Below are 12,584 nucleotides of genomic sequence, written 5' to 3' on the forward strand. Positions count from 1 at the left end.
GGTTCGGGCAGTCGGTGCTGCAGAATCTGTTTGGGGTGTAAATCCAACTCCACCCTCCAGGACCCGAATTTATTCTGGTCAGGCTGCACTCTCAGTTAGTTGTTCTTCGTAGGTCAATTTTCTGTTGTACCCTCGCCGTTGCGAGGTTCAATTGACCTGGGTTCTTGTTTTGAGTGAGCCTGAGAGCTAGGGATACCCCAGTCGTGAGAACAAGCAGCCTGCTTGTCCTCGGAGAAAGTGAATGATACATACCTGTAGCAGGTGTTCTCCGAGGACAGCAGGCTGATTGTTCTCACCTACCCTCCCTCCTCCCCTTTGGAGTTGCGTTTCATCATTTTTGCTTGTCATTCAACTGGCGGGAACGGTCACGCACGGGCGGGAAGACTGGCGCGGTGGGCGTGCCCTGCGTGCGGACCGCCCGCGAAGCTTCTTCCGGTTGGTGGGGGCTGCCGCGGACGTCACCCAGTCGTGAGAACAATCAGCCTGCTGTCCTCGGAGAACACCTGCTACAGGTATGTATCATTCACTATACCAGCTTCTCGGGCTGGGGAGTGCCCTTTGCTGGGGTTCCTTGGTGCAGGGCTCTTTGTTCTCCAAGGAAGACATTGGCCCTCTATCCTCTGGAGCTGCGTGCAGTGAGCCGAGCTCTGGAGGCCTTTGCCCCACTGTTGGGAATGCTGCCATTTAGGCCTTTCGGTTTTGCCTGCAGCGGTTGCCTTTTTTTGCCTCGCGGGGGGGGAGTCCAGCTTGTTAATGGACGGGGCAGTGAGACTTCGGTTGTGCCTTTGGCTGGTTTGCGGGGTCCCTCAATATGGAGACAGACTTGCTCAGTCGGTACGCTCTGGTTTCCAGCAGAGGGAGTGGTTGGTCGAGCCGTTTTCAGCTGGTGGCCTAGTCCTATGTCTAGGTTCCTCAGTGCTTCAGCCACCGCCGGGCATAGGACTAGGGATCTATTCGCCCTGCAACGGTTGTGTCTGAGCGTTAGACCTCCGTATGCCTTCCCCCATGCCGATTTTAGGCCAGCTGTGGGGGAGAGTGGCAGACCTTTGGGGCAGGGTGATTCTGGTCTCCAGCCTGGCCATGGCTTCCATGATATGCAGATCTCGTGAGGCTCCTGGTTGGGGAGCCATTGTGATTCCATCAGTGTCGAGGTCTTTCTGTCGGGGCCTAGTGGCCATGGAGGTTCCCTCCCCCCTTTTCTTTGGTCCTGCGGGCCTGGCCCCCAGAGAGGGCTCAGCTGAAGAAGAAAGGTTATTCGCTTTCATTGGTGGCTTCCCTGCTTCGGGCCGGGAAGCGCTCTTCCTCATCGTCGTCTGCCAGAGTGTGTTTCTAAGTCTGGCATGCTGTGAGGTTTTGGGTTGCCGTTGTGTCCTCTCTGGGCCACTTTTTGGCAGGAGGGGAAATTCAAGGGGCTAGTGCTGTAGGTCCAGTGGGGGTACTGGCTTGCTTTCAGGGCAGCTTGCAGGAGTCTTCGTTAGCTGCTCCTTCTGGACTGAGTTCTTTTTCTAGTCCTTCGGGTGCTTCAGCACTCCCCATTTGAGCCTGTTGATAGGTGGCCCTTGTTCTGTGGCACCATGGCTTAGTTGGCTAAAGCACCTGTCTAGTTGTCTCTTTGTCCACGGTGTTCTTTGAGGTGTTTCTGTCAACCTGTTGCTTCCCGCAACTTCAGTCTCTTTCTCTCTTGAAAGGTCTCTTTATCCGTTTTTCGGAGGCATGGGTCTCACTTGGGGCAGTACCATTCTTCTTGCCTTAGTGTTTGTTGGTCTTTTTTCATAGTCAGCGTTCTGATTTTTGGAAGCTTCTGGTCTTAGCAGGGCGTTCTTGCATTTCATGGTTCCTGATGTTTTTTGCCATTTGTTTGGTCCTATTAGGCTGTTTGGTAAACAGCAGGGGGGTCTCATGTTGCCCAAGGCTTTCTTTGACCAGTGGGTGAAGGTGGCTATGGTCTTAGCCTGTATCCTGGGAGGCGCTTCTCAAGTTGAAGGCTCTCTCTCCTAGACGTGTGGCTACGTCTTGGGCGGAGGCTTTGTTGTCTTCTCTGATGGCTATCTGTAGGTCAGCGGCGTACGCTTTGCTGCATACCTTTAGTAAGTATGGTAGAATCGCTGGTGCAGCTCAGGCAGCAGCTAAATTTGAGGCGTTGGTTCTGCGTATGGCAGATTCGGCTTCCCACCCTCGTAGGGATAGCTTTTGAACATCCCACTTGTCCTGGAATAGTGGGAATGAACGTAATGGAAGGAGAAATTAGGTCTTACCTGATAATTTTCTTTCCATTAGTTCTTCACACTATTCCAGGAGCCCTCCTGTGGTGTGACGCCTTTGTTGGTGGCTCTATGTACTGTCTTTGTATCCTGTGTTTCAGGGTCCTTATCTTTGAATGGTTCTTGGGGCTGGATATGTTGATTGCTGATCCTGCTCCTGATTGGGTGTGTTTTCTTCCTTGCTTGAGGACGGATACTGAGGAGCTAAGCTGCTAGCAGGGAGCTATGTAGTGGTGCTCAATTCTGTATTCTCTATCTCCACCTGCTGGTCGATGGGCATAACTACCCACTTGTCCGGAATAGTGTGAAGAACTAATGGAAAGAAAATTATCAGGTAAGACCTAATTTCTCCTTTGTATGTTGGGTGAAGAAGAGCTGCAGTCCCTTTCAACCTGTGAAGAAAGTGGAGACATGCAGTTTTGACCATCCCCCCCTGTGTTGCGTTGGGGGGGGGGGGGGGTGTTGGTGAGTTATGGTGGTTGCTTTCCAAGCTTTGCAAAGTTTTCTAAGTTAGTGGTTCCCAACCCATACCGGACTGGTTTTCAGGAAGTCTGAGATAAATATGCTTGAAAGAGGTTTTCATGTAACTAGGTCTCCAATTTCATGTATATTCAATCATGGTTGTGGAGATAAGTTAGATGTGCCTCTACAACTAGATTGGGACATGTAGCTCTAGGTTTACTACTCATTAGGCGTCTAGGAGGGTTGACTTCAGCTGAGCTCTCTTTGAGGGCCCTGGTTTGCCATCTGTTGTGAGAGAGGGGTTAGGATTTAATGGATAATGGCTAGCAACAGCAGGCGCCTGCTTGCTCCTTAGTTCAGAAGCCCTAACCTAAAGTGCGGGGTTCAAGATGAAATAATTTTTTTTTTCTTTTAAATAAATGGCAGGTAAATGGTAAATATGGTTTATATAATAACTAGTAAAAAAGCCCCGTTTCTGATGCAAATGAAACGGGGGCTAGCAAGGTTTTCTTCAGAGTGTGCATGTGGGAGTGTGTGTGTCCCTGCCTTCTGCCCTTTCCCCCTTCCCCTCTGCTCTCCGTCCCCTCTGCTCTCTGTGCCCCCCCCCCCCCCCCAGTCCTTCAGTGTTAAGTTTCCTGCTGTGCTGTGTTTGTTTGTGTTACAGAGAGAGTGAAGGTGTCTGCCCTCTCTCCCCTCCCTCCTCCAGTCCTTCACTGTTACAAAGAGAGCTATTTCGTGCTGTGCTGTGTTTTCCTTCACTGTGTTACAGAGAGAGCGAGGGCGGGGCAGACACTTATGGGGAAACCGGATATCTCTGCAGCTTCACACTTCCTGCTGGAGGCTTCATTAGAACATTGGTGCTGCCTTTTATATATAGAGATTTGTCTTGCTGTGCCTGTTTTCTTTCTTTCTTTCTTTAACAGTATCTATGACTAATATTTGATGCTTGTTGCTCATTCGGCTCTTTGTAATATGGATTAGTATGCATTGTGTTTTCTGTAGTGATTTGTATTGTTTTGGTTCCTATTTCTGGTTTTGTTTAGACAGTAAATTTTCAATTAAAAATATATTTTTTCTTAACACTACTAGACAAGCGTCTCTTTCTCATCAGAAAAATTTAGAAGAATCATAAAAGATCTACAGCCACTATTCCAGGAGGATGAACTTAACTGAAAGAAAGATTCCCATCCCCACCAGTGCTGACCTTCCAACAACCACCCAACTTAAAACACAAACTAGTGAAAAACAAGCTCCCAATAGAAACTCAAAAAGAAGAAAGTGGAACACATCCTTGCAATATATCTAGCTGCAAACTGTGCCAAAATATTTCACAGGATACCGCAGCCTTTCACAAAGGGAAAGAACATTTAATATAAAGGAATCCTTCACATGTTCATTTTCAAATGGGGTATATATCGTGCTATGTAAAAAGTGTGAAGAAGTGCTGTATTGGAGAAACAAGGCAGATGCTAAAGATGAGATTTAATCTGCATAGTCATCAAATGAAAAATGCCAATGCCAACCATGATCTCACCTCTGTGGGACAGCACTTTATAAAACCAGAACACTGCATTAATTGTTTCCTTGTCATCAAATAGATGAAGCCATTACGTATGGGTTGTGTCCATCAACCAGCAGGGGGAGATAGAGAGCACTCAACTTTTCACAGTGCCTCATGGCCAGCCAGCTCCACTGCCTCTTCAGTATTCTCTATCTCCCCAAGCAGGGTGGCTGCAGCTTCTTCGAGCTCCATCAAAAATCTGCCTGGGGGTGGCTCCTGGCTTGCCAGATGTTAGCCGGGGTGTTAAAGGCTATAGCAGCTTCGATTTGAAGGCACATAGGTTAGCCCTTTCCCTGCCTTACCCATGCCCCCGTGGATGTGGACATATTAGCTTGCTTTTCCCTGTCCTTTCCCACTCAATGGATGCAGGCACATTGGTTCGCCTTTCCCACTCATCTGAGCCTCCAGAGGTCTTATTACCTCTGCTTTCCTCACAGCGTAAAAAAAAAATGGAACAGAGGTTTTCCTTTGATTCTTCTATGGGACCGGAGCTGTGATACTCGGTCCGGTGAGGTAAGAGTGTTTTCTAACTCCTCCGGGGTGGGCCCGCGATCGCATTTTTGGCGCAAAACCGCCATTTTGAATTTTCCCGCCGTTTTCGGCAATGGCTGCAGAGAATGTAAAGCGCTGTTCCCGGTGTGGCAAGCGCAAATCAGCAGCGGGGCTCTGTAAATCGTGCTGTACAGGTGTAAGAGCCGGCCCGAGCATGGCGAGCGATGATTCTTGCCGCTCAGAGCTGGCAGCGGACGCCATTTTTAATTCTCCGCATGGCGCAGCCTCCGTAGAGACGGAGAGCCCTGAGCCCGGGGGGGGGGGGGGGGGACCTCGAATTGAGGCTATTCAGGGAGTGGCTAGCCCTGGACGGGATCTGGGTGCCCAGGGCGAGTTTTTCTCCCCTGATTTTGTGTTGTTATTGCATAAAGTATACATGTTGAAAAGAGCTCTCCCTCAAGGGTCATCTGAGGCCCCTTCTATTGTCTCCCCCCCCCCCCCCCCCCCCCCCGGTGGATTCTGGCCTGGGACTGCCCGCTGAGGCTATTTTCCCTGATAATTGGCATAAAGAAAAGCGTAGAAGGGCTAATTCCCCTTCAGATTGCGGTGCACCTCGTCCTCTCCCCCCCCGGGTCAGGTGCAGAATTACCACAGGATCTGGATGATCCCTCCGCGGTGAGGATTTTTCACCGTGATGAGCTGCCAGCGCTTATTTCAGATGTCCTACAGGTCCTTTCTATTGAAGAGCCTGACAGTGGCACAGCCTCCTCTGTGAATCCTAGGATGGCTAGTACCAAAAAGCCTGCTCAAGCCTTTCCTTTGCATGACTCCATCCTAGAGCTTATTTCCGCTCAGTGGGCTGACCCCGAGGGACCTTTGAAAGTTTCCAGGGCTATGGGGCAATTATGCCCTCTGCGTGAGGAGCATTTGGCTCGCTTTGCAATGCCTAAAGTAGATGCCCTAGTCACTGCAGTGACAAAGAGAACTACCCTCCCTGTGGAAGGAGGAGTTGCCCTGAAGGATATACAAGACCGTAGGCTGGAAGCAGCACTTAAACGGTCCTTTGAAATTGCAGGTCTTACTGTTCGGGCGTCTGCATGCAGTTGTTATGCTGCTAGAGCCTGCCTGGCGTGGTTGCAACAGGCAGTGGAACAGCCCGGAGATGGAGCGGAGCCCTTCTCGGATGTGGCTCCGCAGCTGGAGTCGGCCTTGTCCTTTTTGGCTGATGCCCTTTATGATATTGTCAGAGCTTCGGCTAAACAAATGGCAGTAGCAGTGGCGGCTCGCCGTCTTATTTGGCTACGACATTGGGCAGCGGACATGGCCTCTAAGCAAAGGTTGGTGAAGTTGGCCTTTCAAGGCCTTCTCCTATTTGGTGAAGAGTTGGAAAAAAAATGTTAAAGGCCTGGGAGATCCTAAACCCCAGCGCTTGCCCGAAGATAGGCCGAGGCCTTCCTCCAAGGGCCAGGCGGTCCACTCGTCTTATAGACCTCACTTCTGTGAAGCTAGAAGGTTCCGCCCGGGGCATTCTGCTGGGTTCACTTCTCGTGCCCGTTTTTCAGCAGAGGAACTCCTTTCGCTCAGACAAGTGTTCCGCAGCCACCAGCTCTAGGCCTGGAGTTCAGGGGCGACCCTCTCAATGATGGTTCGCTGGCCCCCTCCTCGCTTCCTGTCATCGGAGGACGTCTTTCCCTCTTTGCCGAGGAGTGGGCCAATATTTCCTCAGATCAGTGGGTTCTGGACCTGATCAGAGATGGCTACAGAGTAGAATTCAACGCCCCAGTAAGAGACGTGTTTGTGGAGTCCCGATGCAGTTCTGCCGCCAAACCGGCAGCAGTAGAGGAGACTTTGCAAGGTCTGATTGTTAGGGGCCGTGTCCCCGGTACCTTCCGCCGAACACGGCTACGGCCGATACTCCATCTACTTTGTGGTGTCGCGAAAAGGTGGGTCTTTTCGCCCTATTCTGGACTTAAAAGAATTAAACAAGTTCCTGAGAGTGCGGCATTTCCACATTGAAACCCTGCGCTCCGTCATTGCTGCGGTACAGCCAGGAGAGTGTCTCACGTCTCTAGACCTGAAAGAAGCTTACTTGCACATACCAATTTGGCCCCCGCACCAGAAGTTTCTGAGATTTGCGGTGTTGGGAAAACATTTCCAGTTCCGGGCCTTGCCTTTTGGCCTCGCCACAGCTCCCTGAACCTTCTCGAAGGTAATGGTGGTAGTAGCTGCTTTGCTCAGGCGAGAAGGTATCAGGGTTCACCCGTACCTAGACGACTGGTTCATCAGAGCAGACTCTGTAACAGAGAGCTATCAAGCTACAGCCAGAGTGGTCTCAGTACTTCAATCTCTAGGCTGGGTCATCAATATGGCCAAAAGTCACCTGACCCCCTCGCAATCTCTAGAATATTTGGGGGGCCAGGTTCGACACAGACTCGGGCTATGTATACCTACCCGAGCTAAAGTGGTGCAAGTTTCAGAATCAGGTCCGTCTGCTCCTGAGGATGGCCCTCCCACGAGCTTGGGACATTGTCCAGCTGCTGAGATCGATGACAGCCACATTGGAAGTGGTGCCCTGGGCGAGAGCGCACCTGAGACCTCTACAGTATTCCCTCCTTTTTTTTTTTTTTTTGTTACATTTGTACTCCGCGCTTTCCCACTCATGGCAGGCTCAATGCGGCTTACATGGGGCAATGGAGGATTAAGTGACTTGCCCAGAGTCACAAGGAGTTGCCTGTGCCTGAAGTGAGAATAGAACTCAGTTCCTCAGTTCCCCAGGACCAAAGTCCACCACCCTAACCACTAGGCCACTCACTTCAAAGATGGTCTCCAGTTTCTCAGGATTATCAATGCAGACTTTCTTGGCTTCCTGCGGCCTGACTCAGCATGGAGTGGTGTCTCTCAGACAGCATGCTGCGGCGAGGAATGCCGTTGGCGCTCCCCGATTGTGGTCTAGTAGTGACAGATGCCAGCCTGAAGGGCTGGGGCGCACATTGCAAGGGGAAGCATGCCCAGGGTCTATGGACACCAGAGGAGTCGGAGTGGTCCATCAACTGCCTGGAGTTGAAAGCGGTGTTTCAGGCGCTTCTGGCCTTTCAAGTGACCCTGGAAGGATTGGCTGTCAGAGTGATGTCGGACAACACGACAGCAGTGGCCAACATAAATCGACAAGACGGCACTCAGTGCAGAGCACTGGCCGTGCAGGCCGAACAGATTTGCTACTGGGCCGAGCTGCATCTTCAGTTTCTGTCGGCAGCTCACATTGCAGGTCAGAGCAACGTGCAAGCTGATTATCTAAGCAGGCATCAGATCGATCCAGCAGAATGGGAACTAGCAGACGAAGTATCCCTGCAGATATGTGCCAAATGGGGCAAGCCCGTGATGGATCTTATGGCGACAAGTTCAAATGCCAAAGTCCCGTGCTTCTTCAGCAGACGGAGAGATCCTCGCTCGGCAGGGTTGGATGCCTTGACTCAGCCCTGGCCTCCGGGCCTACTATATGTGTTCCCTCCGTGGCCCTTGATAGGGCGCGTGCTCCTGCGGATTCGGCTGCACCCAGGAGAAGTGGTCCTCATCGCCCCGGATTGGCCCAGGAGGCCTTGGTATGCGGACCTCCGACAGATGCTAGTGGAGGCTCCCCTTCCTTTACTTCTAGTACCGAACCTGTTGTCACAGGGCCCGGTAGCCATGGAGGACGCCTGCCGCTTTGCTCTTATGGCATGGCGATTGAGAGGGCGCAATTGAGGGACAAAGGCTATTCAAACACAGTTATTTCCTCTCTCCTGCAGGCCCGCAAGCGTTCCACTTCTGTGGCTTATGCCAGGATTTGGCGCCAGTTTGAGTCTTGGTGTGCTTCAAAAGCGATCACACCCATGTGGGCTCCTGTCTCGCCGATTCTGGACTTTTTGCAGGATGGTGTACAAATAGGCTTGGCCTATAATTCCCTGTGGGTGCAAGTGGCAGCGTTGGCCTCCCTTCATGGTAAGGTTGAAAGCGTTTCTTTAGCTGCTCATCCAGATGTGGCACGGTTTCTTAGTGGGGTGCTTTGGCTCCGGCCTTCCGTGCGAGCACCCTGTCGAGCTTGGAACCTGGGGCTAGTTTTGAAGGCCCTGCAGGCTTCTCCTTTTGAGCCGCTTCGGCGAGCATCGGAGAAAGATTTGACACTAAAGGCCGTTTTTCTTGTGGCCATTACTGCTGCAGTATCTGCGAGTTACTGTCTCTTTCAGGATCTATGGTCATCTGTTTGTTTTGCTATCAGGTCCTCGCAGAGGGTCTTCAGCGTCTAAAGCCACTATTGTCCGCTAGCTCAAAGAAACTATCTTTTCAGCTTATCTGCTTGCCGGCCGGTCTCCGCCTGTAGCCTTTAAGGCGCATTCTACCAGAGCGATTTCTTCCTCTTTAGCTGACACTGGAGCACTCTCTCGTCAAGAGATATGCAGTGCAGCAACATGGGCTTCTAAGCTCTCTTTTGCCCGACATTACAGGCTGGATGTGGCTGCTAGGAGGGATGCGCGTTTTGGAGCACAAGTTCTAGTGCGTGGTGTGACCTGTTCCCACCCTATATAGGGATTGCTTTGTTACATCCCATTTGTAATGGCTTCATCTGCTTGATGACAAGGAAGGGAAAATTAGGTTCTTACCTTGGTAATTTTCTTTCCTTTAGTCATAGCAGATGAAACCATGAGCCCTCCCTGTATGATTGTATGCTGTGAATCTGTTTCAGGTTCTGTTCTTGTTTCCTGAAGTTCCTTCCTTGGGAGAAAGTTGGAAAACAGTCTTCAGGATTCATGTTCACTTATAGGAGGATGAGTCTATTCCCTCCAGTTTATGTTTTGGGAGGATGAGTTTATTCCCTCCAGGAGGTTGCGTGCATCCCCTCCAGTTATACGATAAGGAGGACGAGTTTATTCCCTCCAGGAGTATGTGTTCATTCCCTCCTTTTGAGTTCATGCCCTTGTTAAGGGGCCATCGTTCGCTGTGAGGAAAGTTCATGTTATTCCCATTGCGGTTTGCCATAGTGCTTTGGAAGCTTGAAATACTGAAGAGGCAGTGGAGCTGGCTGGCCATGAGGCACTGTGAAAAGTTGAGTGCTCTCTATCTCCCCCTGCTGGTTGATGGACACAACCCATACGTAATGGCTTCATCTGCTATGACTAAAGGAAAGAAAATTACCAAGGTAAGAACCTAATTTTCCCATAGTGAGAATATTAAAAAGGAAATTTTAAGGCAATCCAATGGCGTAAGATCTTTGAAGTAAAAAATGGTTAAATATTTTGACACCCACCAGATAGGGCTTAAAGATCTGGGTTTTATAGCCCATTATTATAAACCATAAAAGTCCACTGCTTTGAAACCCTCTTATCTGCCATGCATCTCTCCCTGTTTCTCTTCCACCCTACCCTCTTCCTGTGAGACTGTCATTGAAATGCTTTTATGTTTCACTTATATATACTGATATTTGCCAACATTTGCTTATTTCTGATCTGAAAAAGGGGTTACCTTGAAAAGCTAATCAAAAAAATGTATTGTTAGTGCAATAAAAAGGTATCATCTTATTTTCTATGTTTTGTTTCTATTTATTATCTTTAAAAGTAGACTAACAGTGGCTACCATTTCACTTTACTCATCAGTAGTAAAATCTATTAACTAAGTCATGACCTGAGGTCAGATGGACAGCAGAATCTAATGATTCTATTAAAAAATAAAAATTTGAGACGAGGGGTCATCTTCTCTGGCTGGTCCACGGTTATAGAACAAGTTACCAGCTAATTTAAGAACAATAAATTAATTTTAAGAAACTTTTGAAAGCTCACTTTTTGAAACAAGCTTTTGGTGAATAGCACTAGCAAATACACTGTCTTTAAGACAGAAAATATAATTTCCTTGTCATCAGGAGCAGATGAATCCATTAACTGATGGGTTGTATCTGCCTACCAGCAGGTGGAGATAGAGAACACTGAAAAACCATAGTGCCTCTTGGACAGCTAGCCCCAACTGCCTTCTGTATTTCTCTATCTCCCAGCAGGTGTGGACGTAGCTTGATCAGCTCCTGAATTTCAGATTGCCTGGGGTGGCTCCTGTGCTTTGTCAGTTGAGCAGGGGTGTTGTGGCTGGTGGTGCCCACTTTAAAGGCATATAGGTTCGCCCTTTCCCTGCCTTACCCATTCTCCCCGCCTCCCGGAGTCCCTCTGTTGCTGCCTGCCTCCAATTTTCCTCACAGCGTTAAAAAAAAAAAAAAAAGAATGCGCTTTTACTGCGTGGCTGTTCTGAGGCTTTTTCCAGTGATTGTGGTTCTGTGCAGCTTGACTGGAGCTCGTTGACTCGGTCCTCTGAGATGAGAGTGGTGCCCAGCTCTTCCGGGGAGCTCCCATGGACGCCGTTCCGATCGGGGTAAGTTTTGGCGCGATGCCGCCATTTTATTCCTATATTCCCGTCCTGTCGGATGATGGTTGCTGAAGGAGTTAAGCGCTGCTCCTGTTGTGGTAAACGCAGATCAGCAGCAGGTCTGTGTAAAAAGTGCTCCTTAAATGCTCACAGTAGTATGAGCATGGCGAGCGATGTTTCTTCCCGCTCGATGGAACTGGCAGCAGGCACCATTTTGGAAGTGCCGCATGTCTCGACCCTCACGGTTGTGGAGGAGGCTGAGTGCAGGGGGACGCCTCATTTAGAGGCTGGCAGAGGAGCTCCTACATCCGTTTCTCCTAATTCGGAGGCGGAGGGTCAGGGTGAGTTTTGGCCCCTCAGTTTGTGCTTTTAATTTATATGGCTTTCATGCTGAAAAGAGCTCTGCCGCAGGTGTCTGACACAGCGTTGCATCCTGGCTTCCCTCCGGATGTTGATGCCCCGGGGTTGACTTCAGAGGATATTTCCTCCCCTGGGCATTGGAAACACGCTAAACATAGACGGGTAAATTCTCCGTCTGAAAGTGGCACATATCCTCCCCCCCCCCTCCCCACCCCCCGGTCGGGCTGTGGAGAGTCTGAGGGATCTGGCAAACCCTCAGGGACGGATGATCCAGAGGAGAGTGCCTGTGCCACTGGATTTGGATGATCCCAATGCGGTTCAGATTTTCCACCGCGACAAGCTGCCAGCTCTCATTACTGACGCCTTGCATGCCCTCTCGATTGATGATCCTGCTGAAGACGAGGCCTCCTCTGTTAATCTTAGGATGGCGAGTACTAAGAAGCCTATTCGGGCCTTTCTGGTGCATGACTCCATCCAAGAGCTTATTTCTGCTCAATGGTCTGACCCCAATGGGCCTTTGAAAGTGGCCAGGGCTATGGATCAGCTTTACCCTCTGCGTGAGGAGCACTTGGCCCCTTTGGGGATGCCTAAAGTGGATGCATTGGTCACGGCGGTGACAAAAAAGACCACTCTCCCAGTAGAGGGAGGGATCGCTTTGAAAGACATGCAGGACCGGCGGCTGGAGTCCGCGCTGAAGTGGCCCTTTGAAATTGTGAGGCCTTGCCTTGAGGGCGTCTGTTTGCAGTTCCTATGCAGCTCGCGCATGTCTTTCCTGGCTACAGCAGGTGGTGGAACAGCCCGCTGATGGTGCGGGTACCCTTTCTGAGGTTGCCCCGCCGATGGAGTTGGCCCTGTCATTTTTGGCTGACGCCCTTTATGATCTGGTCAGAGCTTCGGCTAAACAGATGGCGGCGGCATTGGGCAACTGACATGGCTTCTAAGCAAAGACTGGTGAGGCTACCCTTTCGGGGCCTCCTGTTATTTGGAGAGGAATTGGGGAAGATTGTGAAAGACCTGGGGGAATCTAAACCCCAGCGGTTACCTGAGGATAGGCCGAGGCCTTCTTC

At 50.3% G+C, this 12,584-nt stretch overlaps 1 protein-coding gene across 1 annotated transcript in view; it reads left to right on the plus strand.

Moving 5' to 3' along the window:
- Positions 1 to 12,584, plus strand: part of LARP1 (La ribonucleoprotein domain family member 1) — a 243,787-nt gene that overhangs the window by 77,870 nt on the left and 153,333 nt on the right.

This window comes from Microcaecilia unicolor, chromosome 8, assembly GCF_901765095.1.
Source record: "Microcaecilia unicolor chromosome 8, aMicUni1.1, whole genome shotgun sequence".
NCBI lineage: Eukaryota > Metazoa > Chordata > Amphibia > Gymnophiona > Siphonopidae > Microcaecilia > Microcaecilia unicolor.